The sequence below is a fragment of the Zeugodacus cucurbitae genome, chromosome 2, assembly GCF_028554725.1.
Source record: "Zeugodacus cucurbitae isolate PBARC_wt_2022May chromosome 2, idZeuCucr1.2, whole genome shotgun sequence".
NCBI lineage: Eukaryota > Metazoa > Arthropoda > Insecta > Diptera > Tephritidae > Zeugodacus > Zeugodacus cucurbitae.
Window position 1 is genome coordinate 32,307,842 of NC_071667.1, and position 18,117 is coordinate 32,325,958.

Sequence of the window (18,117 nt, forward strand, 5' to 3'; positions counted from 1 at the left end):
AAAATAATGATTATTTATGATTTTTTACAAATTATTTAAATTAAACAGTAACGGTGAAAAAAAATCGTAAAAATCTGAATTTTAAAAATCATGGTGGAAATGGATAGATTGTCCAAAAAGGATTACAATGACTTTATCCTTTTGTTTGTGTGACGATTCTAAGTGATTGATTTTTACTCTCGCAACCTCTTGCACAGAGTATTATAGTTTTGTTCACATAACGGTTGTTTGTGTCACCAAGAAATAAAAGAGTTAGATATGGGGTTATATATATATAAATGATCAGGATGACGGGTGGAGTTGAAATCCGGATGTCCGTCCGTCCGTGCAAGCGATAACTTGAGTAAAACTTGAGATATCTTAATGAAACTTGGAACACATGTTCCTTGGGACCATGAGAGGGTTGCTTTCGAAAATGAGCAAAATCGGCCACTGCCACGCCCACAAAATGGCGAAAACCAAAAACACATAAAGTGTCATAACTAAGCCATAAATAAAGTTATAACAGTAAAATTTGGAATAAAGGATCGCACTAGGAAGGGGCATATTTGGATCAAATTTTTTTGGGGAAGTGGGCGTGGCCCCGCCCCCAAATCGGTTATTTGTATGTATCTCGCAAACCAATGAAGCTATATAAACCAAATTCTGCAGTAGATTCTCTTACGTACCCCACCATACACCATGAAAATAGTTGAAATCGGATAATAACCACGCCCACCTTACATACAAAGGTTAGGTTGAAAGTTACTAAAAGTGGGTTAACTCACTAACGAAAAACGTCAGAAAAACTAAATTTCGCATAAGAAATAGCAGATGGAAGCTACACTCAGATTTTTTCACAAAATGGAAAATGGGCGTGGCGTCGCCCACTTATGGGTCAAAAACCATATCTCAGGAACTACTCGACCGATTTCAATAAAACTTGGTTTGTAATAGTTTCCTTACCTCCCAATAATATGTTGTGAAAATTGGCCAAATCGCTTCACAACCACGCCTACTTCCTATATACCAGAACTTTGAAGACGATCTGAATCGTTTACTTTACAATATATAAAGTAAGCACTAGTGAAGATATCGGTGCAGAACTTTGCACAAATACTACGTTTATAGTGCGGCAGCCCCATATATCGAACATGAGGACCTCGGTGCTTCTAACCTAATATTAGGGTTTCCAACTTTCAATGGACTTTATATAATATATATGACGAATATGTGGGTCAAATTGTGTATTATATAATATTAATTAAGTTAAATAAATAAATTGCGAGAGTATAAAATGTTCGGTTACACCCGAACTTAGCCCTTCCTTACTTATTTTATTTAAAAGTCGGAACGATAATCATTATTTCCCTTCCCTGATATTAATATTAGTATTATGTATACTCTAATTTATGAGTTTTCTTTTATATGCAATGATTTTCACATTTTTATGAGCAAGTCTCATATTACAATTTTGTTTCTTAACATTGCACTTGACATTTATTGGACTGTATATTATTTTGTTTAAGTTATTCTAATACAAATTTCATGTTCATATATTTATGAACAGGGTGAATGTAGATTTCCAATGCTGAACGAATTTTTGAATCGGCAGAGTAGTTTTCGAGTTTATTCAATACAAACATGTATACAAATCTTACATCTTTATAATAGTAGTAGAGATAAATGTACCCTATGTTACTCAAGGTGAATGTAGATTTATAATGGTGATAGAATTTTTGAATTGCCACAGTAATTTTCGAGTTTATTCAATACAAACATACAAATCTTACCTCTTCATAATAGTAGCATAGATAAATGTATCATATGTTACTCAGGATGAATTTTTATTTCCAATGGTGAAAGAATTTTTGAATTGGCACAGTAGTTTTCCAGTTTATTCAATACAAACATACCTACAAATCTTTCCTCTTTATAATAGTAGTATAGATAAATGTAGCCTATGTTACTCAGGGTGAATGTAGATTTCCAATGGTGAAAGAATCTTTGAAATCGGCACAGTAGTTTTCGAGTTTATTCAATACAAACATACATACAAATCTTTCCTCTTTATAATAGTAGCATAGATAAATGTATCATATGTTACTCAGGCTGAATTTTGATTTCCAATGGTGAAAGAATTTTTGAATTGGCACAGTAGTTTTCCAGTTTATTCAATACAAACATACCTACAAATCTTTCCTCTTTATAATAGTAGTATAGATAAATGAATCCTTTGTTACTCAGGGTGAATGTAGATTTCCAATGGTGAAAGAATTTTTGAATCGGCACAGTACTTTTCGAGTTTATTGAATGCAAACATACCTACAAATCTTACTTCTTTATAATAGTAGTATAGATAAATGTAACCTATGTTACTCAGGGTGAATGTAGATTTCCAATGGTGAACGAATTTTTGAATCGGCAGAGTTGTTTTCGAGTTTATTCAATACAAACATGTATACAAATCTTACATCTTTATAATACTAGTAGGGATAAATGTACCCTATGTTACTCAAGGTGAATGTAGATTTATAATGGTGATAGAATTTTTGAATTGTCACAGTAATTTTCGAGTTTATTCAATACAAACATACAAATCTTACCTCTTTATAATAGTAGCATAGATAAATGTATCATACGTTACTCAGGCTGAATTTTGATTTCCAATGGTGAAAGAATTTTTGAATCGGCACAGTACTTTTCGAGTTTATTGAATGCAAACATCCCTACAAATCTTACTTCTTTATAATAGTAGTATAGATAAATGTAACCTATGTTACTGAGGTTGAATGTAGATTTCCAATGGTGAAAGAATCTTTGAAATCGGCACAGTAGTTTTATTTAATACAAACATACATGCAAATCTTTCCTCTTTATAATAGTAGTATAGATAAATGAATCCTTTGTTACTCAGGGTGAATGTAGATTTCCAATGTTGAACGAATTTTTGAATTGACACAGTAGTTTTCGAGATTATTCATTACAAACATACATATAAATCAACCTCTTTATAATAGTATAATAATAAATGTAGCCTATGTTACTCAGGGTGAAAGTATATTTCCTATGGTGAAAGAATTTTTGAAATCGGTACAGTAGTTTTATTCAATACAAACATACATACAAATCTTTCCGCTTTATAATAGTAGTATAGATAAATGTAGCCAATGTTACTCAGGGTGAATGTAGATTTCCAATGGTGAAAGAATTTTTAAATCGGCACAGTAGTTTTCGAGGTTATTCAGTACAAATCTTACCTCTTTATAATAGTAGTATAAATTACTTAATTTACGAATTTACGAAACTTTACATGCGAATATCTCGAAAACTGTTCGTTTGCGACGTAATCTGGAGAACCTCTTCTATCCGCCCATACCCATTTTTACCCCTATATCGTGGGACGTATTTTATCCTTAATAAACTTACTTGCTCCGCCGTTGCAACCTTTTTATCTGTTACTATCATCACTGACTGCGAAAGGACAAGAACAACTTTAGTATACTATCACAGGCTCACAAGAGGAGGTTCTCCAGATTAAGAATATATATACATACACTGCAGCTGGTTTATAGTTTTCGAGATATTCGCACTTGAAGTTTTAAAATTGACAACCTTCAACACGTTATATCTCACTGTATATTGATTTTTCCACATATATTTTGCACTTTACATATATTTACACTTGTAATTTAATTTCTATTATAATTTATCAATACCACAATAACAAAAGGGTTGCATTCTGACAAAAAATAAGTGTCGCCATATACATATTTTACAGAAGAATCAAACTAAATAAAAAGGAAGGATTTGAACCCAAATACTGAAACCGCAATCGTCTTGATAAGCGCATGCAGAAAGTAGTTCTACGTAGTAATCCTCCTCTTTCCAACCATACCTGTTTTATCCCCGAAAGCCTGGGATATATTAATATTAATTTTGTTGCTGGAAAGTAAGGAAAGACAAAGAGAATTAGCTGATTTATACACATGTGTAATTAGCTATCTTTGTCGTATTACCCAAATTTTTATATTTTGCGGATAACAGTTCAGGACTCTGCCGCTCAGTTACGCTGGGTCAGCATATTTTTGCCCCATCCAAAGAAGGTGGACTTGGTACAATTTAATTTTTTTAATCAATTCAAATACAAAAAATAAATCGGGCTTCTTGTTATTACACCAGTTTCCTTTGTATTTATTTATAAGAAAGTAAAATTAGTTAATTTGTATAATAAAAATTATCAAAAAAGAAGACCTTCCCTAGAAGACGGAGTTTTTACCAACTCATACACATTGCAAAATTTTTGTAGTTAAGTGGCAATCTCGTTAGTTAGAGCAGCACATTCATTAACCATTAATTTTGTATGTATAAAAGCGAGATGTACGTACGTGCCATTGCACCGTTCAAAAATCGCCACCATGGCCGCCATTCATTTGAAAATAAAATTTGAAGTGAGTGCGTATTAATAATTTGTTACTGATATTATTTTATATTTACGTATATTTTCTTTTTACAGATCGATACTATGTTTGACTGAGTGCTGCAGTGTATTTTAAAGGAATATAATTGCAGAAAATGGTTCTTGGAAGACAAAGCTTGCTGCAACGCACATCTATTGCGTAGATGCAAACACAAACATGCAAAACCATAAATAGAACCAGAACAAGGATTATGGCACTGAAGGCAGATGGGTGAGTAGATAATATCCAACTTTACATATGTACAGTGGCTCACAACCAAAGTGATGCAACCGTACAAGAAATACTAAAGCAAGTATTACTTGAAAACTTAATTAATTTTCCAAAAAATTTAAATACCACTTAACGGCGGCAGATATACACATTAAATTTATACATTAATAAAATCATATTTTATAGTTATTTTATCTTTCTACAACAGAAAACAACCTAGAGTATAATATTGCACCTCACAGCGAAAATTATGCAGTAACAAAAAAACAAAATGCATTGCAATTTTTTAAAGACACAAGTAAAATTTTAGGTCGATTAGTACTTTGTGGGATACTCCTTACTATCTATAACTGCTTTCGTATGTTTCAGAATGGATTCTACCAATTTCTTTGTATAGTTTGGAGCAATTTTATTCCGTTATGTTTGCAGGGCGTTTTTCAAGTCGGATTTATTTCTTATTTGGTATTTTCGCATGTCTCGTTCCAAAACTGACCACAGATTTTCTATTGCATTCAAACCTGAAGATGGAGCTGGTGTTATTACTATGTAGAGTTCGAAATTAGCCAAACTTTGCACAACTCTGAATTTGTGCTTCGGGTCTTTATCTTGATAGTACCGAAAGTTATCAAAAGTATTTAATTTCGCAGCATTTCGTAGAAAGAAGACATACATCCCCACACCATTTCATGCCATCCACCATGTTTTACGGTACTACGTAGATTTTGCGGTTGTAGCTCAGCAATTGCTTTCGTCCATTTATATCTATATATTTATATTCGATCTAAACAGGCTGAAATTACTATCATCTGTAAAAATTACGGTATTCCAGAAGCTTTCAGGCTTATATAACTGTTCGTTTGCAATCTTCAACCTTGCACTTCGAGTTTTTGCATCGATGTATGGTTTATATCGATCTGTGCGGCCATTGAAATCAGCTTCTCTGAGCATTCTTCTTGTGGTTTTTTTATGATTGTTCTTCCCAAGGATATTTACCACTTCGTTGCTTAAAACTGCAGCACTTAAATGGAGATTTTCTCGTATCTTCTCTACAAGTCAACGGTAATCACTTTCGTTAAATATTTTATGATAAGCCGAATTTTTTTATTTGCGACACGATTTTTATGATTATATAGTTCAATGATATGCCGAATAGATCCTTGACTCAGTTTCACCATTTACGTTGGTTTTTTCCGCCTACTTAATGCTTAGGACTAACTCGCTCCGTTCAATACTTGTTTGGCGGCCCATTTTGAAATTTATTTTACTAAAATGTCAAAACTGTTAAATATTATCTAGGAAAGCTCACATTTATAACACTATTTACTTTGCATTCGAAAATCGGCGTCACCGCTAACGGTAACCATTTGTGTATCATTTTGGCTGTTTCAGTACACGAACATGTTTTTACTTAACGCTTGTAAATTTTTGCGTTTTTTTTATTTATTTGTATATGTATGTACCTAATCAATAAATTAGTAAAAGTTTTTAATTTCGAAATATAATATTGGGTTTTTTTTGATAAATTAATAGAAAAGCGTTTCAAAAACCAAATTTTTTCAGTTTTAAGTACTTTGGAACAATTTTCAAGCAACCAAGACCTTACGATATAGGCTTTATATTTTGGGCCACTCCTCTCTTTCTCTCGCAGTTAGAGATCCCAAGTATAAACAGGTCGCTCTCCACCTGGTCCTTCCGGCTTCCTCCGGCCGGTACTGATCGAACACTTTTAGATCTAGAGTGTTTTCCTACATTCGGACAACATGCGTAGCCGCTGTCTTTTTATAAGCTGAACTATGTCAATGTCGTCGTATAACTCGTACAGCTCATCGTTCCATCGGCGGTATTCGCCGTTGCCAATGTTCTGAGGACCATAAATCTTGCCCAAAATGTTCCTCTCGAAAACTCCTAGCGTCGTCTTATCTGATGTTGACATCTTCTCTTCTGCACCATAAATCAGAACGAGAAATATAAGCGACTTGTAGAGTTTGATTTTGGCTCGCCGAGAGAGGACTTTATTTTGAATCGCCTACTCAGTCCAAAGTAGCTCCTGTTGGCAAGAGTGATTCTGCCTTGGATTGTTGATGCTGGTTCCCAGGTTATCTACGACTTCGATGTTATGACTGCAACAGTGACGTGGGAACCAAGATGCGAATGCGCTGACTGTATGTTTGATGACAGGATATTTTTCGTCTTGTCCTCATTCACCTCCAGACCCATTCGCTTGCTTATCCAGTCTGGGAAAAAGCAGAACTAACGGCGCGATTGTGGCTTTAGATGATATCAAATTTATCGGCGTACGCCAGCAGCTGTACACTCTTATATAAGATTGTACCTTCTCTATTTAACTCTGAAGCTCGTATTATTTTTTCCAACATCAAGTTAAAGAAGTCACACAATAGTCTGAAAAACCGTTTGATATCGAACGGCTCGGAGAGGTCCTTTCCAATCATGACGGAGCTTTTCGTGTTGCTCAACGTCAACTTACACAGCCGTATTAGTTTTGCAGGGATACCAAATTCAGACATCGCGGCATAAAGGCAGCTCCTTTTCATGCTGTCGAAAGCAGGTTTAAAATCGAGAAAAAGGTTGTGTGTGTCGATCCTCTTTTCACCGGTCTTCTCCAAGATTTGGGGCAAGGTGAATATCTGTTCAGTTGTGGATTTTCCAGATCTAAAGCCACACTGATAAGGTCCAATCAGTTTCTTGTGAGGTTCAGTCTTTCAAACAGTACGCTCGATATAACCTTATAGGCGATGTTGAGGAGGCTTACCCCACGGTAATTGGCACTGATTGTTGGATCTTCCTTTTTATGGATTGGGCAGAGCACACTGAGATTCCAATCGTCAGGCATGCTTTCGACCATATTCTGGAAAGAATGTGATGCAACAGTACGCAGTGAGTTTGAGATGCCGTTCCACAGTTCCCTTATACCGAGATGCTGATGAGTGCTCTCAGAGAGCAGGAGTGCGAGACGAGTAGAGTATTTCTTAGCTGTCTGTTGCGATTGCAGCTTTTCGACGTCGAAACTTCCTTGTGTTTGTTGATGGGCGTTCTTTGCTGCACATAGGTGAGTGCGAATCTTTCTTGCTATAGATAATGGTCCGAGTAAATATTATAATTGGTCCTAGGAGCGTACTCACATCTAAACCACTGAAGACATGTCTTCCGTCTATCACAACATGATCGATTTTGTTACGCGTGTTTCGATCAGGAGACAGCCATGTGCTTGATGAATTTTCTTGTGCTGTAATCTGGTACTACAGACGACCATATTTCGGGCCCAGCGAGGTCGATCAGGACACTGAATTTTCCGACTGTTGTGCCAAAGACACCTTGTTTACCCACCCTAATGTTGAAATCGCCAAGCACGATTTAGACATCGTGGAGGTGGCAGCGCTCATAGAAAGTATCTTTGTTCACATCATCCTTCTCTTCCTTTGGGGCGTGGCCGCAAATAAGCAATATGTTGAAGAATCTCGATTTTATGCGGATTGTGGCTAGACGATCATCCACCGGAGAGAATGCCAGGACTCGGCGACGGAGTCCAAATCCAACACCAAATTTTCGTCGCAGTATATGACCGCTGTAGTAGATGTCACAAGGACCCACCTTCTTCCGTACTTGTCCCTTCCATCGCACTTCTTGGATGGCGGTGACGTCAGCCTTTAGTCGTATGAGGACATCAACCAGCTGGGCAGAGGCATCTTCCAAATTAAGGGTCCAGACATTCCAGATACATGCACTCAAATCATAATCCTTAAAATGTTTGCAGGCGTTGTCATCAAAAGGTTTTTCCTCCGAGGCTTTCGTCGATTTTTCATTGATACTTCGTTTTGATGTGGTGGGTCCCAAGAGGGTTAGCCTTCTCACTTTATCTCGCTCTGTTTGTTGGCTACCCAGAGGATACTTCGTCTAAAACCGGAAGTCGTGAGCTGCTTGAACCATGTGGAGAAGAATCGTTTCAGGCCACTCCCAAGTAAATGACAATCAAAAACTTCCCTCACTTACGTGAACTTCTACACACGATCCCACCCTCCGAGGTTTTGTTAGAATATAAGTTGATATAAAGCTAACTTTTATCTTTTTTTTACTCTTTTCAGATATTTGCAACCTTCGAAAGAAAAACTTATGCTTAAGCTGGATACCACCACCTAGTGACACAACGATAGTACAACAATAGCGACTCCAGGCAGAGTGCTCATAGAAACAGATTAGATAAAGTATTACTCCCACATAGGAAAATAGCTATACTTGGTATGGGTGCGGGGAATCCAACCAGCAGTTCTTCAACACATACATCGGCAATCGCTCATCCATCGTACAATACAAATTTGAACTAGAATTCACCGTATGATGGAAGAAGCACTCGTAGTCCTTTGTGTCAGAAAGTAATAAAAATCGTGCACCTAGAAGTATAACACAAAATATACAACAACAGGTATTATTGAAATGTATTTAATTGCAAAACTAAAACAATATAATAATTTTGATATTCTTATTATTTAACAGAGTATTGATACTTCCCATGCTTATAATAGGCGTGTTTTATTTGAGCACCAAAAACTAATAGCTAAATCATGGACAAATAAAACGCTTATTTCATATCTTCGCTTAAAAATTAATTCTGTTGGCAATGCCAGCCCGAACTCTCAGTTGATATGTAATTTATTTGAAAAAAATCGGTAAAATTAAGAAATCAAATTTTCCTTTCATTTATCGCTTTTCTATTATGTTCTGACGTTTTAAGGAATCTACAATCATTATTAGCTCCGGGATGGACAAAATAAATATGGATAAACTTTTTACTTGCCATTTTGCACATCGATAGAATTTAAAATTTTGGTTTGTTTACATTTTCATCTGTCAAAATGCGGTTTCTCGCTATTGCCAGCTACTTGTTTTTGGAAAAACCTAAATATTGTGAAAGAAAAAAATCCATGTCCTTGTAAAGCGATACAACAACGTTATGATTCCTCAATACAAGGTGTAAATGAATCATCTAAACCATGTTGTTCCAACTCGCGCTTCATGGATGTCAAATGTATGTAGATGGTCAAATGGTTTAATTGCACATAAAAAATTTGGCATTGAACCTGAACTAGTACCCGTTTCAACTACATATAACTGAACCAGTACGAATTTCAAATTAAAGCGTATCATACTAATATCTGGTGCGTAAATTATTTGTGTTCGATGTAGCAGCGTTTGCGTCCATAACACTGTCAAAAAAAAGACAAGACCAAATTCGACGGTTTCCCCCTATTTCGGGTCCTACGAATCGAACTGCATCATTACTTTCTTGAGTTACAATCATGGTTTCATACAAAAATTTTTGTTGAAGTTTTTCATCAAAGTGGCCCAATGTAAGAAAAATGCACATTTTTCTTCGGTCTCTAACTTTTTTAATGTTGACTTTTTTGGTAAACTTTCTTTGGCAAAGCTTCTCAGAATAAGTCCGTCTTTAAGTTCTTAGATGACTGTAAATCCCAAAATCAATGTTTTTTGTGTCCTTATAGCCAATATGTCGAAAAAACTGAAGTTTAATCCATTTTTTTAATGTTTTTTCCCTCACGTTTCGTCAATATTTTAATTTACCCTTTGATACTTATACATTAAGTGACTTCTTGTAATAGTAAGGAACTTAGGCAAAGACAACGTTCTGAGCAAACTAACCATTTAAAAAAAAAAACTTAACAAAATTTGTATTTTTTAAAAAAGCTACACTAACTATATTTGTGTGCTATTTTATTTTTTTTTTTGTATCTTATAAGTGTTATCAATAAGTATCATAAATTTGTACACAATATTTAAATTAAATTTAATACGACTCATCTATCAATATCCAACACAAATCAGCAAGCAACGAGCCAAGCTCTTCGGGAACTGCCGGCATCTACGAGGAATATTTCGATTTGCCCGTTATAAGAGACGTAGATTGGGTGCCAAATACCATTTGCTCGCAATGCAACAACAACCTGCATAACTGGTCATCATTAAAAAAGTTAGAGACCGAAGAAAAATGTGCCTTTCTCTTACAATGGGCCACTTTATTAACCCAAACGATTACCCTCCTCCCGCCCAACCGACGCGTGGGGCGCAGTCCGCATACGAGCGGAATTTGCCGAGTCTAGAAAGGCAAGAGATTTTTAAGCGTCCGGTTCTCAAACTGCTCATTTCAACAGCTGATATTTAAAAATTTATAAAAACAAAAAGTTAAAAATTTCTGAATATTACTTATTAAGAGAAGACAAAATAGTTTTTTTCATGCTAAATATTGAGTCAGATGGATCAAATGTGCTGGAATGCGAATTAAAATCATGACATATTCGGCGGAATGATTCATTTAACTCAAAATTTGTTCTAGATATCTAGATTGAATCGGATAATGTATTATTAAATAAAACTTATATAACATCAGTATTCTTATTATCCCTAAAACCCATTGACACATGGTTTACAAATCCAAGCAAGTTTGTTACTGTAGATTTTCCTTTACAAAATCCATGCTGAGAAAATGAAATTAAAGGAGAGATTAAGAAAGTTATTTGGTCAGTGACAATAGCTTCAAAAAGTTTGGGTATAGCTGACATTTTAGCTATCCCCCTATAGTTCTCAACAGATGATCTAACTCCACTTTTATGCAAAGGTAATATAAAAGAGTTTTTTCACATTGACGGAAAAATACCTTGTTTAAGAGATAGGTTAAAAAGCTTAGTTAAGGGCAGATAGATATATTTAGCACAATTTTAAAGAAAGCTTGAGGCAATCATATCAGGGCCATATTTAAACGAATTTTTTAACGTAACTAAATAATTTAAGACATCTGTTTTAGAAATAATTGGTGTATTAATTACAGTACTCGGACATAACACTTGATGATATGGCACATTCATAGGGTAGTTTGAACAATAATTGGATTTGAAGAATTCTGCAAACATATTAGAAATAATATAATTGTCACATGACATTGTTGATTTATATTTCATCGCGGACGGAAAATTGGAAATCCTGCGTTTGGAGTTAACGAAACCATAAAACAATTTCGGATTACGAATAATATTATTTTTTACTTTGATTATGTAGTTTTTATAACATTTTTTGTTAAGTTCCTCAAACTGTCGACGCAATTTAGAATATTTTAAATAGTCAACAAGAGCTCCAGTTTTTTTATAAAGTTTAAAAGCACGAGTTTTTTTATTTTTTAATTTACATAGCTCATTCGAATACCACAAATTTGAACTTTTTCTTTTGATAATAAAACATTTCGGAACAAATCTTTCAAAAATATTAAAAATTGTTTCAATAAAATGTGAAACATTTAATTCAATATTACCACTGTAATCAGGCCAAGTCAATTTAGAAAGTTCACAATTAATCTTTTTGAAGTTAGCTTTCGCAAAGTTGAACCGAGAACAAAGGTCCTGTTTGTTGTATACAAGTAATTCGTCTATGATTTCGATATTAATTTCCAAGGCAGGGTGATAAGAGTCCTCTGGCAAAACTAAAGGGTCAGATCGGACCACAGAAACTGTTGAAGTATTATCAACATAGACCAAATCTAAGAATTTACCAAACTTGTTCGGAATTAAGTTAATTTGGTTAAGACCCATCCCAGACATTTCTTCCAAAAACTCATTAAAGCTTAAACGAGTGCAAAAAGGGGTAATGCAATCGTCAACAGATTTCCAAGATACACACGGTAAATTGAAATCGCCTAGAACAATTATGTAATCAGTATTCTTAGCAATTGAAAAAACATTATTTATTAAAGAAGCATGCTGCATATATACAGATAAGTCCGATTGAGGCGGTATATAAGATAAAGTTAGATAAATAGAACATTTATTAATACAAATTCGTATGCACTTAAATTCAATAAAGTCCGCATGAGGAACTTCTACTTCTTCAGATGGAATTGAAGAATGCACAGCAAATAATTTACGGACAAAGTGGCAGGTTCTTCATTAGACGGACGTTTGCGTTTTGATGAGGGCTTAGCATTATCATCTTGATCATTTAAGCATTTGAATGATTGAAACAACACTTCATAATGCTTAAATTTTTCTGTAAGGTTTTGAAGTTCTCGACCCGATTTCTTTAAAATTATTGCTCGCCTGTTTAAAAACTTTAAATAATTCAATATCTGTCGGTCTACACTTTAAGCACGACCAGCGCAGACCCTTTCCATCGAGAATAGAATCTAAGATTCTACCTGTAAATCCAGCACAAGAAACAAAACGATCAGAATCGCCTTTAATAGTACAATTCGGAAAATTGCAAGTCATTATGAAAAAATTTAAATTGAAGGAAACAACAAAATAGTAAATAATAATAAAAATTAAAATATGATATAATAGTAAATAGAACAAGTAAGGAAGGGCTAAGTTCGGGTGTAACCGAACATTTTATACTCTCGCAATTTATTTATTTAACTTTATTTATATTATATAATACACAATTTGACCCATATATTCGTCATATATATTGTATAAAGTCCATTGAAAGTTGGTAACCATAATATTAGGTTAGAAGCATCGAGACCTCGTGTTCGATATATGGGGCCTTAAAAACCTATGGTCCGATTTCGGCGATTTTTAGAATGGGGCTGCCACACTATATAGTATTTGTGCAAAGTTCTGCACCGATATCTTCACTAGTGCTTACTTTATATATTGTAAAGTTAACGATTCAGATCGTTTTCAAAGTTCTGGTATATAGGAAGTAGGCGTGGTTGTGAAGCGATTTGGCCTCTTTTCACAACACATCATTGGGATGTAAGGAAACTATTACAAACCAAGTTTCATTGAAATCGGTGGAGTAGTTCCTGAGATATGGTTTTTGACCCATAAGTGGGCGACGCCTCGCCCATTTTTCATTTTGTAAAAAAATCTGAGTCCAGCTTCCATCTGCCATTTCTTATGTGAAATTTAGTGTTTCTGACGTTTTTCGTTAGTGAGTTAACTCACTTTTAGTAATTTTCAACCTAACCTTTGTATGGGAGGTGGGCGTGGTTATTATTCGATTTATTTCATTTTTGGATTGTATTAAGAAGTGGCTAAAAAAACGACTGCAGAAAGTTTGGTTTATATAGCTCTATTGGTTTGCGATATATGTACAAAAAACCTATTTGGGGGCGGGACCATGCCCACTTCCCCAAAAAAATTACATCCAAATATGCCGCTTCATAGTTCGATCTTTCATACCAAATTTTATTTCCATAGATTAATTTATGGCTTAGTTATAGCTCTTTATGTGTTTTCGGTTATCGCCATTTTGTGGGCGTGGCAGTGGTCCGATTTTGCTCATTTTCGAAAGCAACCTTCCTATGGTGCCAAGAAATAAGTGTGCCAAGTTTCATCAAGATATCTTAATTTTTATTCAAGTTACAGCTTGCACAGACGGACGGACAGACGGACGGACAGACAGACATTCGGATTTGAACTCCACTCTTCACCCTGATCACTTTGGTATATATAACCCTATATCTAACTCGTTTAGTTTTGGGTGTTACAAACAACCGTTATGTGAACAAAACTATAATACTCTCTTTAGCAACATTTGTTGCGAGAGTATAAAAACAAAGATAGTTATACTGAATTAGCCGAGATCACAACCAATATAATAGTGAGCAGTTTGAGAAGCACTGAGCCACTTAAAAATAACACGCAAACAGCTGTGACCAAAAATGAAAGAAAAAAAAAGAAAAAGAGCATATTAAAACAAAAACAATATGCAATCGCACAAACAATTGCAAAGTATGAAAGAAAATTGATAATTGATAACAACAACAAATGATTTAAAAGACTCGACACCAGAATTTAAGAAAATAGTTAAAATACAATTAAAATTTAAATATAACACAAAAGCAAATTAGCACAAATACTTAGCTTTAGATTACACTTACTAAAAGTAAACTTTCTTTAATTATATTGATAAATTTAAGCACAAATTCAAGAACCGAGAAAAAATTAAACTTCACAGTTTGTTGTGTTGAAAAACTTCAACAAAAATTTTTGTATGAAACCATGATTGTAACTCAAAAAAGTAATGATGCAGTTCGATTCGTAGGACCCGAAATAGGGGGAAACCGTCGAATTTCGTCTTGTCTTTTTTTTTTGAAAAAAGCTATCACAGTGTAATTATTGATTGGATTGCAGCACATATTCGATCGCTTCGAAATTCTACGCTGCTAACATAAATGACACTAATTAGGTTGAAATATCTTTATGGAAAATTTATTAGAATGTCAGGTAAGATAATATTATTATATTCAACAATTATTTACGTATTCAATGGTTTCGCCCTTGATGTTGACCATTGTTGGCGTAGCTTCAATTGCGTGCTTCGAATTGAACATTGTTGGCGTAACTTCAATTGCGTGCTTCGAAGTATTACTGTATCACCCTCTTCAATTCCTTATTTTGGCTTTAGAAAACTTTTATTTTTCGTTTTACTCATTTAAAAATGCATGCTTCAATAACTTAAACTTTAATTAGGCTGCAGATCATTGATTTAAATAAAACACGCAAAATAATACTTCGAAAACAGCCATGATATAGCTCAAAACAAAACTTGTTCAAACACGAGATCTTTGGTTGTTTGTTTCTATCATTTAGGGTGCTGTAGGAGCAGTGGCGAACGCAGGAAAAAAATTTTAGGGGGGTTTTAGGTAAAAAGACAATGTTTCATTATTTTATTCAGAAATTGAAGTCTAATCTTCTTTTAATTTGGGCCATAACATTTAAAATCTCTTCCTCCGTCACGTCTATATCTCTATGGATATTCAAGAGAGCTATTCCGTTCAGGCGTGCTTCTCCAGTTTTATTTCTTAAATATGTTTTAAGCCTGCTAAGTGAGGAAAACGAGCGTTCACTTGAAGCAAAAGATATAGGGATTATTGCTCCAATCTTAAAAAAAAGATGCATGTTTTGAAAATTTTTGCATCGCAACAATTCAACGCGTCTAAAAAAGTTTTGGATCTCTTTGTTTGATTTAACCAGTTCCTGAAAATATATTCAAAATTTTAGTTAGAAAATATAATCTGAAGAAAAGATTTTTAACCTTTTCCACATTCTAAATTCAGCAACGAAATCATCGGGATCTTCTACATCAGCGGTTAAGTTAAGACACTCAAGTATTTTTTTGCAAATAGCATAATTTTTTTTAATTTAAATTTATTTCACAACAGTTTGCTCATGGAACGAAATCTGAAAGTCATAATAAAAATGTTTCAAATTTTTCCTGTATTATGATTAACAATAAACTCTAAAAAAATAATAGAAACCTTATTGTTGACTTTTCAGTTCAGAACTAATTTTCAAAAGAAGTCCATTTTCGACTCACAATTCCCCTTAAATCTAAAAAAATCCAGTTCAGCAGCCACAGAGTTATAAGGCAAAGTCCAGTTTATATTTTTCTGGGTTTTTTAATTGGCCTACATTCCCACAACTTTTTAATACTATCCAGATACAATAGGTTTGTTTTTAGTTTAACATTTTCATAGTTTCAAAAAATTAAATTCTATCAGCAGAAAAGTATCAAAATAGGCCGTTTGTGAACAAAAAAGTATCAAATCACAAAATTTAGAAGATACAATTGTATCAAAACGGCAACGTTGTTAGTGACTAATGTATTCATTTATTTTACATATTCATACATCGTCGGCAGAAAGATTGCTTTGAAAACAACAAATTACAATTTTTCAAATGACTATGTAGAATTAAATTCTATTATTTAAAAATTAAATTACTTTGGAGGGGGGTTATGTATTTACAAGAATGCATCTGTTACATTTTATTTATTTAGAATAATTTTTATTTTGATGTTAAAAAGTTGTTTATTTTTTGTTTAGTTATTACAAGCATTAAGCTCTGTGTATATATATATATATATATATATATATCTACATACGTTTGTTTTTTAGCATTACTTATATTTTCATTACCCATTTCAGATATTGACAGACAGGTCCTTCTCCACCTGGTCCTTCCATCGGAGTGGAGGTCTCCCTGTTCCTCGGCTTTCACCAGCGGGTACTGCATCGAAAACTTTCAGAGCTGGGGCACTTTCGTCCATGACCAAGCCAGCGTAGCCGCTGTCTTTTTATTCGCTGGACTATGTCTATGTCGTCGAACAACACATACAGCTCATCATTATATCTTCTGTGGTATCCGCCGTTGCCAATGTTCAAGGGACCATAAATCTTCCGCAAAACCTTTCTCTCGAAAACTCCTAGTGCCGTCTCATCGGATGTTGACACCGTCCACGCTTCTTCACCATAAAGTAGGACGGGAATGATGAGGGACTTGTATAGTTTAGTTTTTGTTCGTCGAGAGAGGACTTTACTTTTGAATTGCCTACTCAGACCATAAACACAAATACTTTGCACAAATGGAGGACTACAATAGCTACAACTTTTCTTAGGTTTGTACTACAAATACAAATATATTCATATTTTATACTCGTTAATAACAATTTCTATTTCTAATATTTTTCAGGCATGATAAACAAGACAACAACAAATCCCATCGGACATTTAGATTAGCAGTGACACACCCTCTTTCCGACGAGCTGAACCTTTTTATGATGTACATATGGGATAGGATTGTGTGGAATTGACATCAAACAATATCGGTTCATTAGTTTCGTTGGATCCTTACAGGATAGTTATAAGAAAATCGTTCGCGTTTATTATTAATTTATTCATTTGCTAATCCATAATTTAGATGTAAAATATTATTAAATTATACAAATGAATGTTCGAATACTAATAACATTCGTAATAATAATGGAATTTCATTTGAATTGTATAACAACAACTACAAAAAATAAAAATGTAATAATTAATACTAAATTTGTATATGAAATATGTAAAAAGTAAAAATTTAATAATTAATACTAACTTTAGTTTTAAAATATGTAAATTTTGTCAATGTATAAATATAAATGTATAAAAAATCAATGTATAAATAGCTGCAAAAAAATTTGTAAAAAAATCAATGTATAAATAGCTGCAAAAACGTTTGTAAAAAGTTCACTTTGTACTGTAATGCTAATATTTAAAAATTAATCTATAATGATTATTAAAAATTTAAAATATTATACAATACTAATTTATAAATGTGAATACATCATACAATTATAATAAATAAATAAAAATAAAAATAAAACAATTTCAATTTTTCATTTTCAAACGGAAAAGTAGGTGACCTATAGAATGAAGACCAATGGAGACCAATGAACCAAATTTAAGTAACGAAACGGTGACCCAACAAATGACCAATACCTGTGATTAAAGGGTTACCCTGAAAATGATAAATCGAACAGTCTCCACTGATAGATGGCTGATTAAAAAAAAAACTACTACAGGGGGCTCTGCTAACCACAGAGTGGCATATGCCTTTCCAAAACAAAGAAAAATTAGAGCAGAAAGACACATGCAGCATTG